The 24,072-nt window shown below is 38.7% G+C and overlaps 1 long non-coding RNA gene across 1 annotated transcript; it reads right to left on the bottom strand.

Moving 5' to 3' along the window:
- Positions 1–980: 980 nt before the first annotated feature.
- Positions 981–23,085, bottom strand: LOC148213783 (uncharacterized). Its single transcript, XR_015793799.1, has 4 exons — positions 23,025–23,085; positions 4,034–4,132; positions 2,022–2,142; positions 981–1,635 (listed from the first exon to the last, which is right to left on the bottom strand). It is a non-coding gene; the product is annotated as an uncharacterized LOC148213783 (long non-coding RNA).
- Positions 23,086–24,072: the final 987 nt, after the last annotated feature.

The following is a 24,072-nucleotide window of genomic DNA, read 5'->3' as shown; positions in this document are numbered from 1 at the left end:
AATTAAGTGGTAGTTACATTGAGAGTTACAGTCCCATCAAATCAATAGAACTTACTATCAGATAAATTTGTTTATGCTTTTTTAAAAACTAAAATAACTCATAATTTCTTAATTGTCTTAACTGAGTTTGAAAATAGTTAATAGTGCATTGCTGCTGTTACAAAGTAAATGATGTATATTTCAAAGTGTTTAAAAATATCTTTCACCCATGGCTTTATTTATGGGATTTATAGGTTGTCTCAATCTGTTACAACTGGGTGGCTAAGGAATATACTGTATATTGTACTATATTTCAGGATGGTTCTTTCCCCCCCCCCAACACTTAGAAATATAAACTGATATGTCAGATACAAGAGGGAGTTAGCTAATGTTCTTTTTATGTGTTTGATTTCTATCTCACCTACTATTCTAGTAAGCATTCAAGTTAGCTATTCCTAACCCAGAGGATACATATAAAAAGCACATATTGTGCTTGATTAATGTTGTAATTCAAAATTACATGTGGTTCCTGCCATTGTGGCTTAGTCAATAAACCACAGTTAAAACAAACTGGCTATAAATTTTGGGAGTTGTAATCCCAACAAGTCTGGAGGATACCCAGTATTGAAAGGCTGCTTTTAGAAGATATGAGTCCTTCGCAAAAAGGGAAGTAATAATAAATAGGCCTCACAGATTGTTTCTTGGGATAACACTGAATGAAGTGAGCTCTAGCTGATAAAACATTATATATATAATTTTTTCTTACATATGGACAACTGTGTTACAACTCAGAAAAAAAAATAGTTATGATCTTCATTGGCCCCCCTTCCTGTACTCTACCAGCAGAAATGCCTGCAATAATGATTGTTTCCACGTCATGAAATCACCAAAGTTCAGAAAACCCAAATTGTTTTAAAAAGCATGGGATATAAATCAAATGTGAATAGTAATTGTAGGTTGTGTAAAAAAATTCAGAGTCTGTTAACACCTTTTAAGACTAACAACATTTATTAAAAGGCATAAGCTTTTGTGAACTGCAGGTCACTTTACTGCCACATTACATATTGCCGCAGAGATAACCATTCCAAAGGTATTCCAAGGTTTACACAATACAGTACTGAGCCTCTTTAGTCATGTGGATTTAATAGAGTTTACTCCCAAGTATTGCAATATGTGTGTAGAGTTGCAGAAAAGCATTTACAATTACTTCTCTGTAGCTAGTATTTGGAGGTGGAGATGGGGAAGGGTGGAAGAGGAACAAAATCTTAGTGGACACCAGTTAATGGAAATTTGTTTGGCAATTTCTTCTTTCTCTAGCTTGACATGTGGTTAGGATTTTTATTTTGCCTAAAAGCTATTGTGGGACTGGATTTTTATCAAGACAGAATGATAAACATCTCATATATTATCACTTTATTGAAATTAAGACTACTTACTGGAAAGAAAATCATTAATATATCCTTGTAGACCATACTTACGCAGCATTTATTAAAAGATAAATGAATTACATCCAGGATTAAGGAAGGGTGAAGTAAAGATGTAATCTTTATGCTAATAGTAACTTCTTCCTCTGCATCTGGATCTGTATGTGGCCAAAATGGCACCTTCCATATTCAAGCAAGACATATCAGAAGGTTTAGGAGAAGCCCAGATTTCCTAAGATAAGCAAAACAAAAATAGGGGGAAACCTTAAAGGAGAAAACACCCTCCCCATAACTACTTATATTATGTGTTTGACAAGCCAATTTAGGGGGAAGCCTTAGAGAAAACACCCTCCCCATAACTGCTTCTATTATATGTTTAACAAGCCAGTTTACTGTTGTGGGAAGAAATAGAACATTATTGGTGTTGATAATAGAATTACGTACCCTAGCAAGAAAAATGGTTGTTTGTCTAGAATCTTGGAACAGGAGAACCCTAATGAAAATATCTTCTATTATTACATCTGACATCTGTTTAAAATCTTTTTAGCCATCCTTTATAAACGCAATTTCTGACAGCAAATTCTATAAACATTATGCATATTATGGTAAAGTACTTACATTTTCACAAAGAATCTGCTCCAAAGTTTTTCCTCCAGCTGGATGGTTTCGGTTTTATTTGGTCTAGGCGGAAGCGGCAGTGATATCACAAGGGGAACGTCTGAGTTGCTTGATTTGTAGGCTGTGATGACCAGGGTAGAGAAGTCAGCCCATTTGCTTACCCCTTCAGTCATTTTTGTTGTGTTCATCTCACAATAATAGCGTAGCCAATGAAGTAATCCCCTTCCTACCTCAAAATCATTAAGTGCAATAAATGACCGCAATGCTGATTCTTAAAAACCAATAGATCTCAATTCTTGACAGATACATTGCTTGCTAAGATGCTACATAACAAATACGTTCAGTTTTAAAGAGATCCACTAAGTCCATCATTTAGGAATATCAGAAACTTGGAGAATTAAAAAAAAACCAACAACAACCTAAAGTTAACAAATGTGCTTTCTTTTCTTCATCCAATGCACTGAATGAGTCCAGTGCTGCAATCCATTCATCAGAATTACAGGATTTTGTCTCTTTCCCTCCCACGCCCTTTGTAGTTTTGACTCAAAGAAGCTTGTGCAATAGATATGAATCTTGACGAAGAATGAGGGCTTGGAAAGGTGTTCCTGAAGAATTTCGAACTCTAGTCTAAATTATCCTCCCCAAGCTGTATTTTCACAGTAAAAAAGATATACTGAGAACATCTAGGGATCTTGTGTTTTTGAACTGGAAAAATTATCATATAATATATATATTCTGGAAAAATAGAGATAAGCATCCTCTTTTAGCTAATTTATTCAGACTGTCCAGGGTGTTTTGGGTTAAACTTTTCAAAAGCTGTAGTGGAAAAATGACAGAACTTTGCATTGTGTAGTTGGAGCATTCATGGATGTTTCTACACTGTACTTTGCCAGCTGGAGTTCCTTGATAAATAGTACAAGCAGGAACTCTTCATAAGAATAAATAAACATTGTAAATACATGGAGGAATCTGAATTCATGCTGCCATGTGCAGATGATCTGTCTTGGTAAGTGCAGCACTTCCAATTCTCTTCCTCCTTTTACCTTGCAAGAGAGGAAGAGAAGGAGGAAATACATTCAGAGTTCCACTACCACTCTGTAAAGGGACAAATATTTATGTCTTCAAATATTTTATGTTGTCCTTCAGGTGAAAGCAACTTCTGGGATGACTTACAACAGCAAAATAAAAGATACATGCATGCATAAATTCACAATAAAAAGCAGTAACTAAAACCAAAATAGTCTTAAGAAATAACATAATAAAAAGCAAGAGTTATTCTCACCCCACATCTTTATCCTCACTCTCTCTACAGAATGTATAAAACAGTCTGGCTGGCCTATTTGCTGGAATACAAACAAGTATTATTTGGGTTTAATAAGAAGGAGCAGTTGCTTCTATTGCATCTTCTAATGTTCTAGATTGATGATGACTCTATATGCATTGTAAATAAAGCAGGAGGCCACCAAAAGAAAATGTACATTGCTGCTGGTACCTTTGACAGCAATCAAAAAAGTGTAAAGTAACCGAAAGCTGGCATTACCACCACTAAGGAGCAGATCTTTCTTCCCACCCACAAAAAGCAAAAATATGCTAAAGTTTTGACCAAATAAACCAACTGGGGTTATTCAGTAAATGATGGCTTGAACCATGATTTGGTGCAATCTGTGAATCAGGTCTGCATTTGTCATTCTCCCCTCCCCCCCTTAAAAAACAATAACACGCCACTACATTAACCTTGATTTTCATCCGAGGCCTAAATAGGGAGAGGATAATGTTTTAGACATGCAGAATTTCTCAGTCACCTTTATGGAATTTTCATTTAAAAGAATCAAGTAACAAATATTGGGAAGAAACTGCTTTCCACTCAAGTTACTTGCTGCGAGTAAGAGTATATCAGCCTGAATTGGGCGGAAAATTGTCTGATTTATTATAAGGCCATTACATATCTAAAAGTTGTTATACCTGACCCTGTTATGGGTGGGCTGAGTGAGAGAAAGCCAGTATGTTGCTACCTGGAAATGCATCAAGTCTTCTAGGTTTCTCCTCTCTGACATTACGTTAGGGATCTTGTACTTCCAGTCTGCAGCAGTGAGTAACAGCCATTCATTTAACTAGAGGAAATAAAGTGATAACTTTAGTTATGCATTTTATCATCTGTAGAATATATACAATGTTATTGAATGTTACTGTATTTATAATATGTTTTCATAGTTTAGCCACTGTGATACTGATTATAGTTTTTGTTCCTCTGGCATATTCGCTATTGTACCATTGTCTTAGATACTAATGGAGTTTACTGTATAAGATTTATATGTTGGATTCGTACTGTTTTGCTATATTTGTGTTTGAACAAAACTTTAAAAAATTACTTCCTGTGGTGTCCAATTAATTAAATAATAAACAATAGCAAACTAATAATTATTTCTCTTATCCATTCTTTTTCAATAATCTAAATGCATCTTAAGTAAGCAACTTGACTATATATATTTATTTTAATTCAGAGTATTTGCACACAGTTTTGCCTATTCTTATTTTTGTACTTTGTTTTTGAGCCAGGAATTTCACTTTAAAATTTGGAAAGTTGGCTGCTCCAAAGAACTATATTCCAATCTGCATACGTTTGGATAAAGTGCAGTCAGAGGTCAATTCAGTTAAAAACATGGATTAAAGGAAGTTTACCACCCTCTCCGGTGTAATTTAGATGTGGAGCAGACTGAGAAAATGTACTTGGTACATCTGACTGACTGGGAGATACTATTTTGGAGTCTTCCTCAGTTAAAAAAGTTTTAAAAAAAGCTTTTTGCAAATAGAAATTGAAATAGTTCTAATCTAAATCTCTGTAGTTTTCATTTAGAAGAGATTGGGCATGCTTCTAATTTTTTTTTTTAAACAACAGGGAACAATTAACTTATCCACTGCTCTTGTTAATTCTCTACTTCATTGTGATTCATTTGCAAACTCAGAGTAAGTTGTAGGGCTGGGTTCACATGGCATGCTGAATCACCAACCACTTAACCACACTTTAACTTAGTATTTATGTGAACCTAGCCTTTGTAGATTTTTTTATGGTTCAGGGTGTTGTGAAAACCCAGAAGATTGGGCTAATTAAATAAATAATGGTTCAGTTAACTATTGATCAGCATGTAGAAAAGTAGCTACAATGTTTCAGGGACTGTGTAAATAAGTTGGTCACACGTGTTCTTTTACAATAGTTGGACAAAGTGTTCTTTAAAAGAAGAGGGAACATTTATGACTTTCAGGTAGGTAGAGTTTAGATTTCAAGATGGTAAGAATTTTTTATCTACTTTTTATTATTTCCAACCCAAGAGAATGTTGAAAAAAAGGAATTGTGTAATGGGTTTCAAAACTTGCTGTCCATCAACACAATACTTCTTTAAAAACAGAACAGAATGGGTTCAAACCTGGGGTGAGGTGGAGAGGATAAACCAATACTAATACTAATACTAATAATCCCCAGTGAGGCATTACCTTGACGTGGTTGTGGGGCTTGCATGCTCCAAGGAGGATGAGAGCTATGCCAGAGATTCAGCCATACTGGAGAGATCTCATCAGAGGAGCCAGACGAAGAGTGTCTCTCCCATAAACAATATGGTGAGGTGTAATTTACAGAAACCTATACTGGATCTGTTGTTGCCCAGGTCAACAAGGACTGCGCTAAGTGTTTTAGTTCCTGGACATCTGGTGACAAGTGAGCTACAGGACTCAGGACTGCTGGCTGAGCAACCAGGGCCAGGAGTTGCAGGACTACTGGAAGAAAAGTTGTTTACCCATCGCAAATAAAGACTGAACATAAATAAACAATGATCTGCCATTACAAATCAAATCAATGAGAAGAGGATATCTGAAAAGAATGCACCAGTTCTGGAAAGAACAACATCCAGAATCAGAAATAACACAACAAAGGCTAGCAGATCAATGTAGATTTATAGCATGAAATAAAGTATTCACAGAAGTAGACTTGGAAGAACTGCAAAGGTCTACCCAGGGCAAAGAAATTGAAGTCTTGCCAGAAGCAGCTCAGACTGTACAGGCAAATCAGGGGGTGTCAGCAGTAGAGGAAGCCAGCATAGTTATTGAATCACTTTCATTCCCAAACCAGGCACCCTCTCCTCTGCCTTCTCCACAGAAAAAACAAAGCCTTCTAACCAAAAAACAAGAGGAATTGAAATGAAGTATAACTGAGCATCTAGAACAGCACAAAAACAATAGAACAAGGTTACCTGCATTGAAGCTTGTTACAAAGAAACAGCACAAGTATTAAAATATGCCAATAGTGTAATATCAAATATAAGCACCAGCTCACTGCAAGAAACAAACCAACTATATGTACAGCATGGCTGCAGATATAACTGAATACCTTGGATGCAAAATCAACAAACAAGAAAAAAAGCCAAACAGTGCACCAACAAAATGGAAGATCAGGTTGGAAAATAAGATCAGCATGCTAAGATCAGATGCAAGTAAGCTAGAACAGATGAAAGAAAAGAAGCTGAAGAACAAGAAGAGTAAAGAATACCTGATCAAGAAATATTATCTAGAGACAAGGAAGATCAAGGAAGCACTGGAAATAATAAAGCAGCAAGTAACAGTCATAGTTAAGAAGATCAGTAGATACGAAGCTTGAATTGCACACTATAGGCAGAATCTCCAATTTCAGTTGAATCAGAAATGTTTCTACCAACCCATCAATGGAGAAACTGCAATGAACCAGTCAACACCTGACAAAGAAGAAACAGTGCAGTTCTGGGTGCAACTATGGGACAACCCAAAGAAATACAGCAAGAATGCAGCTTGGATAAAGGAGGTAGATCAGAATAAAAAAAGCTGAAATGAAAGAACTTGTAATAACAACAGAAATGCTGGAGATAAGGGCAAGGAAGATCACAAATTGGTCAGCACCAGGTGAAGATAAACTGCATGGGTTTTGGTTGAATCATCTGACTGGTCTGCACCCACTCATTGCCAAGCAGTTCAACAATACTGCAAGGAGGTGAAATTGAAGGTTGGTTAACATCTGGCAAAACCTACCTGATAATGAAAGATCCAACAAAAGGGACAGCACCAGGCAACTACAGGCCAATTACCTGCATACCAACAACTTTCAAATTGCTAACTGGTGTGGTAGCTGATGCAGTCCAACAGCATCTAGTTGAAAACAAGCTCTTTCCACGTGAGCAGAAAGGAAACCTCCCAAATAACAGAGGAACAAAAAATCAGCTCCTAATTGACAAGATGATTTTGGAAAACTGCAAGAGAAGAAAGACCAACTTGAATATAGCTTGGATTGATTACAAGAAGGCATTCTACTCCCTGCCACATGATTGGATAAACAAGTGCCTAGACATAACAGGAGTCAGTAGAAACATCAGAAACTTTGTGCAAAGATCAGTGGCACAATGGAAGACACCATTGCTGGTCAGTGGTAATAGACTGGAAGAGGTTAATATCAAGAGAGGAATCTTTCAAGGAGATTCACTATCACTACTACTGTTTGTCATTGCATTGATTCCTCTGTCAACAATACTGAACAAGTCAGGCCATGGCTAGCAAACATCAAAAACATCTGCCAGTTTATCCCATCTCCTTTACATGGACGATCTGAAGCTGTATGGCAAAACACTATCTGAAATAGAATCGCTGCTCAACATTGTCCAAATATACAGCCAAGATATTGCAATGGAGTTTGCACTGGACAAATGTGCCACCCTTACCATCAACAGGGGAAAAATAGTGAAAAGTGAAGGAATCAAGATGCCCAATGGAAATAACGTCAAGAGTCTGGATGAAGAAGATCATTACAAATACCTGGACATCCTTCAGTCTGACAATATCAAGCACACTAAAGTCAAGAAGAAGGTTAGTAGTGAATACATCATAAGAGTGAAGAAGATCTTAAAGTCCAAACTCAATGGAGGAAATTCCATCAAGGCAGTTAACACCTGGGCAATTCCAGTCATTAGATAAACAGCTGGAATAGTGGACTGGACTCAAGCTGAACTAGAAGCCCTAGAAGATAGGAAGACCAGGAAAAGAATGACAGTGAATCATGCCCTTCATCCATGCAGTGATGTTGACAGACTCTATTTACCAAGGAGCATAGGTGGGCATGGAATGTTGCAAGTACACCAAGTTGAAGAAGAAAAAAGAGCATTGGAAGAATATCTGAAGGACAGTGAAGAAAATGCACTGAAGCTAGTGCACCATAATGGCTTACTGAGATCAAACTGGCCTATAAAAAATACCAAATGAAGAATGGAAAAGAGACATGGCAAGGCAAAATATTACATGGCCAGTATACAAAAATCTAGCAGGCAAAGCAGATAACATCAAGACATGGCAATGGCTAAGAGACGTTGAAGAAAGAGACAGAGGGGCTAATTCTGGCTGAACAAGACAAAGCCTTAAGAACAAATGCATGCAAATCCAGAATTGAGAAGATAGTAACAGACAGCAAATGCCACCTCTTCAAAGAAGCTGAAAAAACAGTGGACCATCCTAACTGATCTGACCATGACAACGGGAAAAGCTGTAAATCTCCCCTCAGATTGCTCCAACAAGAAAACCAAATCCGGCACGTGGCCACTGTCTCTGGTCAGATCCCATACAATTTGAGACAGGCCCATGGCCGCCATAGTAGCCATGAACTCCTGAGCTGCCTCCGAGGTCCGTCCCAGGGACAGCAAGTTGAAGTCCCCCAAAACCATAAGTCTGGGGAACTCTACCACCAGCCCCAAGATGGCCTCCAGCAGCTCAGGCAGGGAGGTTGCTACACGGCAGGGAGTAGCAGCACTCCCACCTGTTTGCGAGAATCATATATATATGGTTATATCCTGTGACGATACCTTTAGCACCATCAAAGAACAACATCTACCTATCCCAGGTCATTGGGAAGGACTTGATAGGTGGATAAAAATGCCAGATCCAATCTATACATCTGGCTGACTGTGTGACCAACAATAATAAAAAGACTGAGTTTGAAAATTGACTGGATTTGGCTGGTGCTCAGAGAAAAAAATGCCGAAAAATTCCCCAAAGACATTGTATGGGAGAGACAGTCGTTGGGCAGTACTTGGATGCTGCTGACTGTTTCATCCTTCCTTCTTAGTTACATGACCCAGAGTAGAGCTGCTACTATGGTGTTGGAAGGAACTCTAAAATCCATGCTCTGCAAGCTTGCTATACTAAGTTTAAACTTAAAAAGTTGAGCAGCCTCCTTTCTTCCTGGGAATGATGTATGTAATGACTAAGTGTTGTTATGGGCTTGTTCTAGCCATCACTTACAAAGTATTTGGCAATTATACTCCTGGACAGAGGCAAATCACACTTTGGAGTAGGAAAGGGGCTTTTTATACATTTGAAAAAGAAAACAAAACTGTGCTTCCTATATTCTACAATTGTGAGTAATCTTTCCATGGAAATGTTTATTGCCTCTTCACCAAGACTTGTCTTCATCAAGACTTGAACTCCCAGCTCCTGCCTGAAGAGCAAGACCACCTGCTTGTATTATGCTTATAACAAATTTTTAGCCTTTTCCTCTTGATGTATAATATTTTATATTAAAAAAAAACTCAGCAAGTATTTGATAATATGGAACAGAACACATTTTAAAACACCATAATATTTATGGCAGCTGTTTATCTAACAGATTATCCTTCTAACAGATCTATTTGGTTTGAATTCTGTTTGATCACTAAGGCTATCTTTTCTGAAATACATAACATTAAACCTACTTAAGTTTGCTTAAAAAGATTCATTAATTCATAGTCTTCAACAAATATATCAATAATTTTATAGTTTAAGAATATGTTCCCCAGCTGCAGCTAACAGTTGGATATGATTATATATACATTGATTGTACAGTTAGTCCTTGCTTAATGACCACAGTAGGGACTGGAAAATTGGTCATTAAGTGGAGAGGTTGCTAAGTGAGACACCATGTGACTGGACCTCATTTTATGACCTTTTTTACAGTGGTCATAAAGTGAATTACCATGGTTGTTAAGCGAATCATGCGATCATTAAGTGAATCACATAGTCATTAAGCAAATCCTGCTTCCCCAATGGACATTTTTTGCCAGAATTCACTTAATGACTGCATGATTTGCTTAACGACTGCAGTGATTCACTTTACAACCATTGTACAAAAGGTCACAAATCACGATCATGTGACCATGGGGGTGGTGCGACAGTTTGTGATGGTCGTAAGTGTGAATACAGGTTGTAAAGCACTTTCTTTGAGGCCAATGTAACTTTGAACCATTGTTAAATGAATAGTCGTTAAGTGAGGACTACCTGTTTTCACACAACATGCTTAGCTTCAGTTAATTTAACCATATTTTACTCAATCCAATTTTTTGAATTCACATAGTACACCGAACTATTAGCTAATTACATGGGCTGGATTAATCCAACATGCTAGGCTAAAATGAGTTGGCTAATTTGTGGTTGAGTGTGATATGTGAACACAGCCATTTTAAAGAAGAAAAAAAGTTCCGAAATCATCTAGCAGTAAAAAAACAAAAACTGAAAGAGGTTTTATAAGACTGTAAGGGTAGTTCTTGACTTATGACCATTTGTTTAACAACCATTTGAAGTTACAACGGTGTTGAAAAAAGTGATTTACGACTGGTCCTCGCACTTACAGCATCTCCATGGTCATGTGATCAAAATTTGGGCACTTGGCAACTGGCATGTATTTATAATATTGCAGCATCCTGGGAACACGTGATTGCTATTTGTGACCTTTCCAGGGGGCTTTCTACAAGCGATGTCAATGGAGAAAACTGGATTCACTTAATAATTGTGGCAAAAAAGGTAGTAAAATTGGGCGCAACTTGCTTAATGACTGCATCACTCAGCAACAGAAATTCTGGTCCCAATTGTGGTCGTAAGTTGAGGACTACCTGTACTGCCTCTCTTAGTATTCCTTTCCCTGGTTTAAAACCCAAAATGAAAATAGAAGTAAAAACTATTTGACAGTAGCTCCAAATAAGATATTAAGTACCAATAGAATATATGTACTTAAACTGTGAGTTCTTGGGGTTGAACTGTGGAGTCCTTGGGGTTCTCTGAGCTTGGTTGTTTTCTTGCAAACATTTTGTTACCCAGCTAGGTAACATCTTCAGTGCTAGAATGGTAACAAAATGCTTGCTAGAAAACAACTAAGCTCAGAGAACCCCAAGGACTTCAAGTTCTAATGGCAGGCTTTGCAGTGGTGGGTATATTAATTATTTTCAAAGAAATTTCTTTTAAAATATTACTTTAGCAGTGTAACTGTATTGCAATAAATTATTGTTTAAGTTGTTTGACTTGACTCTGATTGGATGTACAGACAGCAGCATTCGTAGGAAGTTTTGTAGATTTCCTGTGGGTGCTCACTTACCACTTATCCCCTCCTGATTTATCAAGGTAGCAGTTGCTACTGATTTTCTGCTGAGGCCCATGGCTGTAGAGCCCTCTCAGAGATGAAACCAGCACTTCCAAAGCAGTGTAGACTGTGCTGTATCAACAAATGTCTATTAGTCTGTGTGTCAAAAAGGCACTTTCATCTGTCCTGCCCAGCATAGATTGTCCTGTTCATAGTAACGGCCGTAACTGTGTGTTTCACAGTTGCTTAAAACTTAACAACCTCTGGCATTTTGCCAAACCTGGGTGCAAACCTGATCCAAAGAGAACCCGAAGTGTTCAGCGTGGTCAGACATTCTGGGACCCTGACAGCAAGCACACAAGCCTCCAGAGAGGAATCTTAAGTATGTTTGCTTAAATCTTGTTCAATCAACTGCACTCAAACCATGGATGCCTTTCCAAGCTAGGCTTCTTATTGAGCTAATCGTGCTGATTTGAATGCCATTGCAAGCATGAAAAGGAAACTCTCCCATCCAGAGGCAGCAAGCCTCAGGCCTTTGGATAAGAATCTGAGATGATAGCTTGAATCACATTTAAGCAATGCATCCAAACTGTGATTGCCTTACTAAATCCCTTGCTACTGCTATGACAAAACCTCAACAACTTAGATGCCATCAGCTGACTAGAGTAAATAACAGCCCCTGCTGTCTCTTGGGGCCATGTTGCATCACAATCCAAGACCTTTCTGGTGGTTGAATTGCACCACAATCTCAGATTCTTCTAGTGGCTGAATTACACCACAGCTTGACTCCTCTTGTGGGTAGATTGTATTGTAAACTCAAATGCCCCTAGCAGCCAGACTCAGATTTTAACCAATACAATTAAATCCAACCAGAAAAGTGGGGCTCACCACTAATGAATAAGTTAGTGAAACTCTATCTCAAAGGATCTGCAGCAGCTAAACCCAAAAGACAACCTACATTGATGACCAAGGCCAGGGAGTGCTAAAACTAGAAAAGTCACATGTTTAAGTAAATGTGAGAAAACCTGGGAAAAAATAGAGAAAGATCTAGAGGAAGTTGAGAATGTGACAAAACCCAGAATAGTTTACCAAGAATGAGCACAACTTTGAGTGCCACTAAGAATACTGGACCAAGACAGTGCAAAAGTATATCAGGCTCTTAGAAAAGTTTGTCATAGAACTGAGCACGTATGAGCAAGGAATGGCAAACAATTTGAAAGGCAGAAGAGAAAAGAGAATAGACAGCATCCTAGAGTCAGCAAAGAAATACTTAGGGATAGAATAATAGAATAATAGTATTGTAAGGTATCTAAGAGGTCATCAAGTCCAACCTCTTGTACATTGCAGGATTCATTGCACCATTCCTGATAGGTAACTATCCAGCCTCTGATTGAAAACTTTCAGTAAAGAGGAAGTAACCACTCCATGCAGTAACTTATTCTGGTGAATGACAGCTCTTAATGGATCTAGATCTCAGATTAGCAAATCTTATGGATCTTCAAAGTCATACCTCCTATCCCAGAAAGAGAGACTGACATACAGACCTCACCTCTTCTCCCATGCCTCAATACCCTCAGCTTGTCAAAAATCTTCTAGATGCACTCATTTCCTTGTAAGTACACATGCCCCTGTAAATTCCTCACTGCCCCTGTTCAAGTGAAAGGGGAAGAAATAGCTGCTCAGAAACATGCTGAGTATGCTAAGAGGGAAATGCTGCTAGAGTCAGAAGTGGCCAAGATAGTAGCACAGATAGAATTATTGATGGCATTAAAGGCAGCTGAAATGAAGGGACAGATGGTTAAAGGAAATCTCAGATAGCTATACTGAAAAAAGAGAAGGAGGCTGCCCAAGCAGCAGTGAGAATGAGGCATTCAAGAGCAAGTGTCTCCCACCCTGATGACATTCAGGAAGCTATTCAAGACCTGGCTATTCTCCCAGAATGAAGGTTCAGCCCCTGCTGGATGATTTTCTTTGGTTATGTAGTGGTGCTCTAATGGTATGTGGGAATGACCTTGAGAGATGAGGGGAACAGATGCTACCTAGGGAACAATCAGGTAAAAGGGGGAGGAGCCTACCGCTGAATAACAGGTAGAGAAAGAAACTTAGAAAGGATCTACCCTAGCTTATCAGGCTGTAAAAAAAGATGGTGGGAGATTTGTATCTTCAGACTTGCAAGATTCTGTTAACATAGCCTTACAATATAGTAGAATTAGTTCATTTTGTTGTGTGTCCTGTGTGGTCTACCTGGGAAGCTGACATCAATCTTATCTCAAAGTCATTCCCACATACCATTACGGGTGCTTAAAAGTTTGTGAACCCATTTGAATGTTCAATATTTCTGCATAAGTATGATCTAAAATGTCATTTTTCCACATAAGTCCTAAAATTAGATAAAGAGAACCCAGTTAAACAAATGAGTAAAAAATATTATACTTATAATATTGAGGAAAATGATCTAAAGCTACATATTTGTGTGTGGCAAAAGTATGTGAACCTCTAGGATTATCAGTTCATTTGAAGGGGAAATTAGACTCAGGTGTTTCTGTCAATGGGATGATAATCAGGTGTGAGTCCTGTCTTATTTAAAGAACAGAATTCTGGATATTCACTATCAAAGTCTGATCTTCACAACACAGGTATGTGGAAGTGTGTCATGGCTCAAACAAAGGAGATTTCTGAGGACATCTGAAAAAAGTTGTTGATGTTTTCCAGGCTAGAAAAGGTTACAAAACTCTTTCCAAAGAGTTTGGACTCCACCAGTCCTTTGTCAGGCAGATCATGTACAAATGGAGGCAATTCAACACCATTGTTATCCTCCCCAGGAACGGTCGACCAACCAAGATCTCACCAAGAGGAAGACATGTAATACTCCAAGAATTCTCAAAGAACCCTGGGTAATGTCTAAGGAACTAAAGTCCTCTCTTGCATTAGGGAATACCAGTGTTCATGAGACCACCATCAGGAGAACACTGAACAACAATGGCGTGCATGGTGGGGTTGCAAGGAGAAAGCCACTACTTTCCGAAAAGAACATTGCTGCCTGCCTACAGTTTGTGAGATACCATGTGGATGAGCCAGAAGGCTATTGGAAGAATTTTCTGTGGATGGATGAGATCAAAATAGAACTGTTTGGTGAAAGGCAAATACTGAATTCTACTATAAGAAGCGTATCTCATCTGTGAAACATGGTGGTGACAGCATCATGGTTTGAGCCTGCTTTGCTGCCTCTGGACCAGGATGGCTTGCCATAATTGATGGAACTATGAATTCTGAATTGTACTGGTAAATTCTGTAGGAAAATGTCTTGAATTGAAGCTCAAGAGAAATGAGTCATGCAGCAACACAATGACCCAAAATACATTTGTTGTATGACCAAAGAATGATTAAGACAGAAGAAAGTTGATATTTTGGAATGGCCAAGTCAAAGTCCTGACCCTAATCCTATAGAAATGTTGTAGAGGAACCTGAACTGGGCAGTTCATGTGAGGAAGGCCACCAACATCCCTGAGTTGGAGCTGTTCCGTAAGGAGGAAAGGGCTAAAATTCCTCCACGCCGATGTCCAAGACTGATCAACAGTTATCAGAAATGTTTAACTGCATTTATTGCTGCCCAAGTGGGCCACACCAGTTACTGAAGGAAGGTTCGTGTACTTTTGCCACACAAGTGGCAAAACTTGTTGCTTAGTCGCTTAGAGTCATATTCCATGATAAAAATAATAAAAGAGTCTTAAGAATGTGTTATTGGTTCTTTTTGTTGCTTTTGGTTGTTTTGGTAAAGTCCATCTTTTTCATAAACTTGTCTTCCTATTGTTTGTCAGGAAAGAATTCCATGCGTAAAATAGGGATATGGGAAACTGCATTGTACTGATTCCAGCCATTGGTTCCTTTGGCTCAGTGCTGGCTATGCTGGCTGTCAAGAGCACTTTGGTTTTAGGCTGTCTTTCCCAGGAGGCCACAGATTAAACCTGGACCCTTCTGTGTGCAAACAGAGGCTCTACTGCTGAGCTTACACTTTAACACTTCTTGGGATCACTAGCAAGCCTTCTATTGAAAGCAACAGTGGAATCTACATGGTGTTGTTTTCCACCAAGGATATGGAGAAATGGATATATTTAGCCAAGCTTTGGAGCTGACTATTTTATTGTTGACAACTCTTCCCTTTGCTTATCTTTTGGATTTAGGCAGATATGCTACTGTACAAACAAATGTCTACCAAAAGCCAGGATTTTAACTAGTTTTTTAAATGAGGCAGCAAACATTTCCTCATATTTTAAAAAGGTCTTCCAGGAACAACTTCTCTGTACCATGGCTAACAGTTATTGTTAGGTATGTTTATTTATAGTTTGAAACCACAGGAACAGGAAGAGACCTTTATTACAAAACAGAAAGAAGATTAATGTAACTGCATGTTTTGACTTATTTATCTTAATTTCTAGCTGTGGTGGGGATTGCTTCTTTCTTAAAAAATACAAGACGTGAATCAGTGGTTTCTCCTGGAAGGAATCCATATTTTCCTAAATGTCACAGAAGCTTTAACTTTTTTACCTTGAAATTAGTAATTGTTTAGGTGTATTAATATTCAGTCTCAGTGTGAGGGAGCTTCTTACATTCAGTACCTTACCCCAGGGTTCCTCAACCTTGGCAACTTTAAGATGGATGGACTTCAACTTCCAGAATTCCCCAGCCAGCAAATTCCCCTTGCTGGCTGGGGAATTTTAGAAGTTGAAGTCCACCTGTCTTAAAGTTGCCAAGGTTGAGGAACCCTGCCTTACCCTACACTAGACAAAATATAATTAATAAAAAATTAATACAGAGTATATGCTGTTGAGAGCCAGTTTGGTGTAGTGATTAAAGGAGACTATGAGTTCTAGTCCTGCCTTAAGCATGAAGCCAGCTGAGTGACTTTGGATTACTCATTCACTCTCTTTCCTCTATAGGAAGAAGGCAATTGCAAATCACTTCCCAAAAACAGTGTGAAGAAAACTGCATGTACTGGTCTGCGTAACCACCAGGAATCAAGACTAACTTGAAGACACAAATAATAAAATGAAATACATTATCAGCAAGGCTAAAGATTAACATGAAATCAAATACACCCATAGTGTATCATATAGTGCCACCAGTTCTTGATAATTAAATAGACTTTGTTTCTTGATATTTCATAGTTGATGGACTGGCTAATAGATGGTAGCATAAATTTTCTCTAGATGCTTCAAGGTTCAGGCACTGGCATCTTCAGCTGACAGGCTTGCACATTTATAGATGATTTCCAAAAGTCTCAAGGAAGTTTACAAAACATGTAGATGAATAAAAGGCTTAAAAATGATAAAGAATCCTTACTAAAGTAAAGCAAAACTTTCCTTTATCTGTTCAGTTATCTCCAGACCAATTCCAGTTTCTCTGTTTACTCTTCCCACTCCATTAAATCATTTGAGTTCCATGCAGGTTTTCCTATTTCCACCCTCAGTCCTGTACGCCATCCATACGGAGCACAATGAAGGATCTGTATCTCCCTTTCCATTTTTTGGGTGTGGTGGCTAGCTATCTAGCTGGACACATTCAAGAGAATAAAGACAGCAAGCAGTTGGAGATACTTTTTAACTTAAAGCACTCTCAGACATTCTTAATTATTTTTTTTAAATGACTGGTACTGCTACCATGATATGTAGCTCAGATGACTAAGAATGATGCTAGTAGATGTGTAAGTTCATGTTAGGGTCACTCTTGTCAGCCAGGTGAAAAGGGAAGGGGTAAAGCTAAGAGCAATCTTCAGCTGGGGTGACAGCAGATGAGTAGTAGCACAAATGAAGGAAGACAAGCCACCTAGGAGAAAGAACTCCAAAATCAAACATGGAAAATGGCAACAGCAAACCATTCTGCTTTGCTGCCAAGAGAACAGTTTGAGTATGGCATAAATATTTAGACAAATTTAGGTGTCAGATGATGAGATCCTCTGGTTCGAAGACACTCCTTTACTCACTGGAGAAGTATGTTGATACGGTAGAGCAAAACTGCAAGGAAATCTGTTCACTACTGGTGCCAGTATTGAAAAAGGAGTTTCTTTTGGAACATGGAATATGAGAAGAATGAAGCAAGAAAAACTTCAAATAGTCAAAGTGGAAATGAAGCAGACTAAATTGGATGTTTTAGGAATATGTGGACTGAGGTGGACGGGATAATTCATGATATTCAGGGCATGAGATTAATGAAAGAATGGAGTGGCAATGATACTTAAAAATGTGCTAACTATAATTTAATGCATGATACAATCATATCTGTTATATTTTTGTTACAGAAGTGTATGCCCATATGACTGAGGCAATGATGGAACAGACTGAAGAATTCTGTGGCAAATTGCAAGGGCTAATAATCAAGAGAGGACATATTATTATTGTGTAATTGGAATGCAAAAGGTGGAGAAATTTGTATAGCGTAAACACTGTAACGCAGGGCACAGATCAATAGAAATGTGGAAGATAATTCTTAGTTTATCGCTACTATGCATTTCAAGCAACATGCATGCAGACTTTACACCTGGATACACTTGGATGCTCTTTAGCTGTTTTGCAGTAAAACAAAATTTCTGCAGGTGAAATGGAAATAAATGTATCATGTTATTCTGTGGGGAAACCCATTTCGGAAAGAAATCTTTAAGCTAACCAATGTCCTGAGGGGCAGCATGTTTTCTCACTTTATATCTACCTTCCTGAGTCACTGTTTTGCATCTAGCTTTGGTGGGCAAACCCCAGGTTTACAATGAATATATAGATCTCAGAAGCAAAAAAATCAGCTCTTTCCAGCTGAGATTTTGACCAATATGTACATCCAGATAGCTGATAATGGACTTTTCAATACACATATTACAAGAAGTACCCTTGGATGAATGGTTTTATCAGCGGCCACTAATAATTATTTCTTAATTTATTTATTTAACTTCTATCCTGACTATCCTCTGTAAAATTCCAGGCAGATCTCAGCAACAATGAAAACACAGAAATATAAATCATAACTCTGCAGCAGAGATGCATGATAGCAGCAATAAAACCACTTACATAATTGAAGCAGCAATTGATCAAACAATAGAGACGAATATGTGTAGCTCAGGGTGAAATGCGGAGTCCTTGTGGTTCTCTGAGCTTGGTTCTTTTCTTGCAAACGCTTCATTACCCGGCTAGGTAACATCTTCAGTGTTAAAATGGGATGGGGTTTGCTCTCTTTTTATGTGCTGTGGCCTGCCTTGCCAGTGTTGGTGGGGGTTTTGATGGGATTCCTAGGAACTACCAGAGGAACAAAACAAACCCCCCACCCCCACCAACACCCCCAAGACTCCACATTGATCAAACAAGAAAACTGTATAGAAGACATTTCTTTTCAGGAAGTCTGTCTATGCAGCAGCTTTCTAACTTCTGTCTTTCTAACTTTTGGAAGATAATGAGGAAGACGGTTCCAGAAGATAATTCCAGAGTCTGGTTCAGCAACAAATAATGTTTTGCAGTATTGGGCAAAATATCAGTTCCATGGGTCATAGTCATCTGTCAGTGATGATGACTGGTTTTCAAATATGGCATTTCCTTCCTGTGGCTTTCTTTCTGCTCTAAAACACGTCAAAATCTTCATCTGTCTGGTGTTTTTAATTATGGTTTGCAGGCTCAACACTTCCTGTTCCAGGAATCTGATTTAACTTTTTAAACTGGGAAGGATCTCCTCTTTTACGTCTCAATCTAGCTAATAGCACCAAAAAGCTTTTTGTTATTTGCAGCTTTTCTTATTTTCTTTAGATCAAAACAATATGCATTCACTTCCAGTATTAGAGTGGAATTCTCCCAGTCAAAATATTATATGTTTTAAAGAACTGGAACCATTCATTCAAGTTCATTTAAATGTTTAAGAAATATCAGCCATTCCATTTCTTAGAGTTTTTTAAAATTGTATTTAAAAAAATCATTAAATTGCAAACTCTGGACTGAGTATCACAACAACAAAGGTCATATTCAGTCAGTTCACACCATTTGATTAATATTAATATAAGAAAAATATCCTTTTCTTATTTTTAATTTTTTAGCCATCTTTTAAATAAAAATAACTCCAAATATAATAAATGAACAAAATTACACAAAATAAAAAAAAACTATTCAAAATTATAAATGTTAAAACCATAAAATAGGACTATGACAACAGTGACAAAACCACACTAAAGATATGTTTTCTATCTGAGATGTTCATCCTCTTCCCTTGAATGTGGATCTTTAGGACAAATGCCCAGGGAGCAATTGAGGAAGGAGATCAGCCAAATCAGCTGAAATCTTGGCAGTCAATATGGTGACAGGATATAGTCAGATTTCCCTTCTTGAATGAACTGGAACTCAAAGATAGAAGACACACAGTGGGAGACGTCTGGCTTTCATTTACTTTAAGAAGGCTTATATTTTTACCTAGTTTAATTTTAGGCTACTTCCCTTTTATCCTTTATTGTTTACTAGAATGTGGTTTTGATTTATTGTTTGTTTTATACACTTCTCCACATTATTGTTCTGTTCTTTGCCTCTATCTCATCTCCTCTTCAGCCCAAGGGAAACTCTCATCTGGATACACTGGAACATCCTAGAGCAGGGGTCAGGAACCTTTTTGTCTGAGAGAGCCATGAACGCCACATATTTTAAAATGTAATTCCGTGAGAGCCATACAATATGTTTAAAACTAAATACAAGTAAATGTGTAGCCGGTGGGATGGACCCTTACAGGCCGTCAAGGAGGTTAGGCCCAAGCCGGGGGCTCGATTTTCGCCACTGGTGGAAAGTGGCACTGTGCCTGAAATATGTCTCGTACCTCGTTGGGGCCACAAACAGGGGGCCAGCCCAAGATGAGGACTCACCCAACAGAGCAGGGGCAGCGGGAGCAGGATGCAAAGTGGTGCACCCGAATCGCATTTGCGTGGGCCGCCGACGGAAGCTAGGCCGAAGCCGGGGCCTCGATTTGCGGCTGCCTGTGGAGGACGATGCGACTCCAGGCCCATTCGGCCGCGGATGCTGCGGGGCAAGGTAGGGTGAGTCCCAAGGATGCCGGATGCGGATGCGATGCGGAGGAGGCATGGCCTGCGCTCGGCAGATAGAAGACGTGTTCTAAGCCTTACCCCGTTATTTTTTTTATTAAAGATTTGGCAGCGAGCCAGATGCAGCCATCAAAAGAGCCACATCTTGCTCGCGAGCCATAGGTTCCCGACCCCTGTCCTAGAGAGCCTGTAACACACCAAACCATTTAGAGATGGGAGGCAAAACGAAGCACTGTGGAAGAAGTTTGGACTACAAGCTTCTAGATTAGGAAGGCAGCTAAGGACTGACAACCTGACAAGAAGTAGGGCATCAGCCCCTTATGTTTTGCAATGAATTTGAGGACAGGAATTAATATTGTTGGCCTAGTAGGAGTCTTGGAGAAGATATAGTGCCTGGCACATTGACTGCTTTGAACATGAGAGCTATGCTTCAAAAAGAGAACTCTCACTATTAGTCCTCCCTGACGTTTTAGCCAAGCAGTACCTCCTGATTGCGCAGACCGTGATTCAGTACCTCTCATCCAAGACCTAGCATATGTGTGCTGTTTGTCTAGAGCCTGAAAGATCATCAGTGATGGCTCCCATCCTCATCATGGCCTGTTTTGTTTGTTACCTTCTGGGAAGAGGTTCCGCTGTATCCAATGCAGAACACCCAGATTCGGAAATAGCTTTGTCCCCCAGGCTATTAGATGTCTGAATGTTTAATATCAAATGTATAGAATTGATATTTATAGTAACTTAGGTATCTCAATTGTATTTTAGTGTATGATTGTAAGCCAATTGCAATGGAATTTCATTTTATTATGCAGTTGGTGCATAGTGTATAGTCAAATGACAATAAAGTTATTATTCTATTCTATTCTATTCTATTCTATTCTATTCTATTCTATTCTATTCTATTCTTATTTTTGAACAACTTAGAGTTATCTGTAATTAAGCAGATTAACTGAAATATCTCTTTGATGGTTGAGGATAAAGATGATAACTGAAAATGAGAAGTTCAGAGGAAAAAAGTTATGAAGAAAGAAATGGAGGAAATAATAGGAGAAAGAAATTAATACTAAAAAGATATCCAATATTCCTTCCTCTTGGAAAAGCAATTGCCCAAAGCATATGAGCTCTCTTCAAATAAATTGTGTGTTTTTACAGGTAACACAAATAGCATCAACAAGAAGAAATGGTGAATTTGCAGAATTGCTCTTTTATTCTTCCTACCCCAAGAAAATGTTAGAAAGAAATTATGTAAAGAAAATTGGGACTATAATGGATAATTTTCCCAAAACAGAACAGGACCACATCTGATGTAGGAGAACCCCGTATGAAAAAGATCAAGCCTGAAAATGGGCTAAAAACACCCTCAGTGCATTTCTGTTGGAGAGCTGGGCAGTGGGTCCAAATGCTGCTCCATGATTCCTCCATCCAGCCCCTTCCCCTTCTTGGTTACATGAAAAAGAATGCAGGATGTAGCTTTCCCAGTGCTTCTCAGTACACACATACACACAAACACAGATACAATGTGAGCAGAGAGCAGAAACAGATAAACAAAGATGCAATCCCTATGATCCTACCATGATTAGACTCACACACAGACAACACATATGCAGCCATTTGAATTAGATTTGGGGAGAAAGTGTCTATGCACACCACACACACCATGTTACTTGGTTACGCAGAAGAAACTACAGGTAACTTTTATGACCACTGGTAGTCAAGTGGTTAGAAAAAATTTCCAGAAGATTTTCCTATCTTATCTGAACCAGTTGCTATGCTGCTCAATGCAATGAAATTATCCAGAAGACAGAGTGGGAAGCAGCTTTCCTTCCTTCTTCCCTGCCTTGTAATCTAAAATTTATGTTGCTTTTCAAAAGCCTACCTTTACTCTGAGTGTATTTAGAATTAAAAGAGGGGTTCTGGGAGGTGGGGTCAGGTCCCAAGCCCACAGGACTTTTTAATATTAATATATACCAGTGTTTCTCAACCTTGGCAACATGAAGATGTATGGACTTCAACTCCAAGAATCCTGAAAGTTGAAGTCCGCACATCTTAAAGTTGCCAACATTGAGAGATACTGGTATATACACTTTGAATGTGGTTCAGGAGCCAGTGCAGCTCCTTCATAACAGACATAACGTGCTCATGGTAGCTTGCTTCCTCCAGGAACCTAGCCATGGCATGTTGTACTAGTTGCAGCTTCTAGTGTTATTTCAAAAGTAGTCCTATATGGAATGAATTGCCTTTTGAGATGATCAGGGCATGAATAAATGTGGTCTAGCTTCCCTGATCAAGAACAGTGGTTGCTAGGAAACCAGTTAGAGCTAGGAGAAGCCACTCCTAGCTATTTAGGTTAATTACTTACTTATTAAATAGATTTATAGACAATTTCAATCACAATTACAACTCTAGATGGCTTACAAAGTACAAATTATTGAAATTAAAAGAACCAGAAAGGAAAGATATATCAATCAAATAACAAAGCTAAGATCCACCTAGGGAGGGGGTGGGGTGGGTAGTGGGGCAAGAAAAGCAGTCACACATCTTTGCAACCATATATCAAAAATGGACTCACAAATCCTCTGTCCCAGGGCCTGCTCAAAAACATAACAGTATCAGCGCTGTGTGAATTTCAGAGGGTAGTGTCAGCCACACCTTTAGTAAGCAGAGTGACTCACAATCATTAGAATTCATAATAATGATTAAACATATGCAATGTTAAGAGTTTACTAAATAAGGAAAAAGCAGTTGAAAAGTAAAAAGGAATGTGAATACATGAGAAGTAAGGCTTATGTGTGGGTGAAGGAAGTATAGTAGCTTCTTAAGAAATCCATCATCTTCACCAAGAGATCATTCCACTCAAGGGCAGAATTTGAGGGCTTGCATCTGGTATTGGGCTTCAGCAAAACAATGGCCCATCTCTGATATCCTGCAAGATGGTACTGCTTTACTGATAGAACCTGAAGCATGCTGACCCTGCCAGGTCTCACTGGTCATGCAGAAACAACTGGAGAAAGGCAGTCAAGGTATTCAGGCCCCAACTCATGAGCTTCCACTGATAATTGTAAATCTTAAAGTTCCTGAGACTATACACCTGCTCTATCAACCAGAGCAGGCAACTACCCTAATAAAGGAGTTATATGTCCAGAATGTTGTCATCTTGTTGGGATTCAATCTCAGTTTATTGATCTTCATTTAGCCCACCACTGACTCTAGACACCAATCCAGGGGTCACATAGCCTTTCTTGACTCAGATGATATAAAGAAATAGAATAAATATCATGAGGTACAGTAACTTCACTCTATAGCTAATGATGCCTCCAGTGACTTCATGCAGATGTCAAGCAGTCCTGAAAAAAGAAGACAACCTTATAGAAGTCCACAATTTGTCAGGTGGAGTGAGGTTAACCAAAACTATCTTCTGAACTTGGTCCTACAAGTAGGACACTGCAGTACTGTGTCCTTTATTCCCAGACTACAGGCCAGAAGAATATTGTAGTTAACTGCATCAATCTGAGAGGCCAGGAGAATCAACAAAGTTGCAGTCCCACTGATGTTGAGCCATCAAGCTGATCAAAATTGAATCAGTCCCATAACCAGACCTGACTGCAGACTGATACGGT

Source organism: Python bivittatus, unplaced genomic scaffold, assembly GCF_059951505.1.
Source record: "Python bivittatus isolate LINGU-HERP-01145 unplaced genomic scaffold, Pbiv_v1 ctg000850_np1212, whole genome shotgun sequence".
Classification (NCBI taxonomy): Eukaryota; Metazoa; Chordata; class Lepidosauria; order Squamata; family Pythonidae; genus Python; species Python bivittatus.
The sequence above is the reverse complement of the archived record's forward strand: the minus strand, read 5'-3'. Positions and strand labels throughout refer to the sequence as shown.